We start from the raw sequence: 3,445 nt of genomic DNA on the forward strand, positions 1-3,445 counted from the left end.
TGGCGGCGTTGCTCAGTATAGTGCCTCGGCCTGTGTACCAGCAAAGACTTTTTTTTTATCTGTGGTCTGCCTCCCCCCGCAACACATCCACGAGTCCCGGTGGGCGGGGGGAGGGGGGGCGCTCCAGCCTGTAGCTCCTGCTGGCGACGTGCTCTGAGCGCCTCATCTCTTGATCTGAAATAAAGATACTATAGCATATCCAAAGATAATATAGACGTATATATATTTATCTATTTATTTATTTATGTATTTATTCATTTGTTCATTCATTCATAGGTAAATATCTATTTGTCAATATCTGTACATACACGAGAAATACTATATATATCACCAAAAAGGCAATTCATGTTACCGCGCCGGAGCTTACAAGAAACAAACGCAATAGACACAATCACTCAACACGGATATTTAAAAAAAAATCAATATAGTTCACCTAGAACAGACTTCCCTGGTGTAATTACAGGCCTAACCGTTGAAAATATATTAACAGATGATTTTCGCATATTGGCGTGAAGACGAATTATTCAAAGCCGAATGTAAATCTAGCGACCAGTGAGTGACCCGATACACCAAGTGTTCGGCCAGCAGTGTGTTCATACTGGTTCACAGGTCATAACATTAGTTAGAAAGGATTACTGTCCTTGAATTGCCTTACACGCGCGCGCGCGCTCCAAGTCCACTAGTCAACACAGTAGTACTCATAATAAACTTTACATTAATGAAATGTTGTTTATTATTTCTATTTTTTTCTTTTTAATTTTATGCAAATGAGAAGCGTTTCTGCACCACAAATATATATGTATGCTATGTAAAGCCAAGGATTTCCTGGAATTTCAATCATTGATATTATTTGAAACTGATTCTGTATGAACTGAGATAAGCTGCTTATGAAGGTTCGGAATAGTAGATTTTCTTTACTCTCTTTCTTTTTTAGATGATAATTCTCCTGCTGTAGTTGTTGCGTGGCGTAGGATATTACAGCAAGCACCGTAAGTTTGTCTTCAGCCTGGCGAACTTTTGAGCGGACAGACTGGCGTCCATCAGTCTGCAGAAGGAAACCTGCAGCAAATCTATATATTTTCTGGTAAATGTTTTAAAGCTTTATTTGATAACAACTAACTTACCCGGTTCTTTGCCCCTTTCTACATTTATCTTCTCTCAACAGTGAATAAAATTATTGGAAAACTGATTGACGAAAGCAGTTTCAACAATTCATTATAGACTCAACTTCATTGCCACACGCAAGATTGTTCCTCACCTGTCTAATACATTCCATAGGTGCCCTAGTGTTAAGTCCCTGCAACTCTACCCTGTGTTGTTGATAACCCTGACTGTTGGTGTAAGAGACGAGATATATTATATAGCGTGAATGAATAAAGAGAGAATAAGTGACTTTTTTATTATTAACCATCCCAGACACTATTGAATTTACTCATTGGTTATTGTTATTCAGTAATGGGACGGAGATGAGCACTGAGGCCACGCGCAGCTACATTGAATCATCTAACTTTACCATGAGGGAGTCTAAGGAGTGTTCTTTGTCAGTGTACTCCTATAGGAAACACCCAAGGGTACTATTATAAAACTCCTTGGACACTGTCTTAGGTTACGACTCCTGCAACTCCTTCAAGATCCCAGACTCCTGCAAGACTATCCTAAACGACCTCAGCTGTTGATTCCTTCACTGCAAACTATCACTGCATCCTGTACTCTTCTAATTCTAGTACTACCACGGATAACTAAGAAGCAGTCCCATCAATCTTTTGCAGTTTTCTATTCTTATTGATAAAAAAGAAGCTGGTCGTACGGAGTTTATAATATTGCGAGGCGCGGCTATACACATCTGTTAATTAATCAGCCTTGAATGTGAATGGGGTAGGGGGGACACGTAGGCTAATACTAAAATAATGATCATTCCTTTCTATGTGTTCGTTGGAGTGTGGTGATGCTTTGATGCCAATAATAACTCAAAAATGGAAATGATTGGCACTGTTCGCTAACTTCCAATGAGAGATATGAATTTACTATGCTCGGTAATTTTAGACGCCTCTTTCTCTCACATCAATCATTTCTGAAGGCCAAAAACGGAGGTAACACGCGTCCCCAGAGTTTTTCCTTACGTTCATAATGCGGAAACACTGTCAAACTACCACCAGGGTCATAAAACTACCTATGGAAATGCCCACAACCCCTACGAAAGCCTTGTTAAATGTATGTGATTGGGTCCCGATCGTGTATAATTTTGCTACACTTTGAATCATGAATACAGTGCACAAGTTAAGATCATATAGTAAGGCAACTGCAGTGCTTCCTTTTATAGTTACAGAAGTAGACTGTATAATCGTGGTAGTTAGATTATGTGGGCTGGTAGCGGATAAGGCTCTCTTTGTGCATTCTATCTATCTCCAAGGCCTCGGGGTTCATTCCTCTCCATGTGTTCCTCCTCTGGCAGTACTTCCCGACGGCCCACGAAGGACAAAAGGACACCGAAGAGAAGACGTAGGACTCCTTCTGTCTATTCCTGAGAGAGAGAGAGAGAGAGAGAGAGAGAGAGAGAGAGAGAGAGAGAGAGAGAGAGAGAGAGAGAGAGATTTACAAAGATTTACATAGAAATTCAGACCACACACCCTATGGTTCAGACTAGGTGGTATATACGTCTGTCCTTAAACCTATAAGTGATTCTACATTATAATCAGATAGCTCCAAAACTTTGCATTCCTACTTCAGTAAATATTAAGTTGAAGGAAGTGTCAATCGAGCTTGTTTTTTAAAGGAATGGACCCCTGAAGGTTACATACGTGGGAGTTCATTCCATTTTCACACTACAACGTTGGTGAAGAAAAAATATGGTGCAGTTTGACCGATGTAAAGACGGAGGACATTGCGAAAGACTTGGACAATGGGTGTGGAAGCTGGATGGACGGATTAATATATATAGATGGATGAACAGAATATAGCTGAGGGGTCTAATTTTACACTGTTTTCGCTTTTATTGCTGTGAGGGCATCCCATTGCATTAAGACATCCCATCAGTAGGCTAAGATTTGCTTGATGAGTGTGAAAACGAAGGTCATCAGACAGGTGGGACGCCTACTCACCTGTGGATGTGCGTTCCGATCCCTGGCCACGGCTTCGGGAGCAGGGATAGTACTTAATTATGCATCTTTTACCGAACAAAAGTGAGATGAGAACACAAGAATAAACTAATTAAGCTTGTAAAAGATAGCCACATATATTATTTCCCAGAACTACCATTGGATATATATAGAGAGGTGGAGCTTGGCCGGAGAGAGTGTATTGGATATAGTACTTAATTATCCATCTATTACCAAACAAAAGGGAGATGAGAACACAAGAACAACCTATTTGAGCCAGTAAAAGATAGTCACATGTATTATTTCCCCAGAACTACCACTGGATATATATAAACGTACATAGAGGTATA

This window comes from Eriocheir sinensis, chromosome 1 (genome assembly GCF_024679095.1).
Source record: "Eriocheir sinensis breed Jianghai 21 chromosome 1, ASM2467909v1, whole genome shotgun sequence".
Taxonomy (NCBI): domain Eukaryota; kingdom Metazoa; phylum Arthropoda; class Malacostraca; order Decapoda; family Varunidae; genus Eriocheir; species Eriocheir sinensis.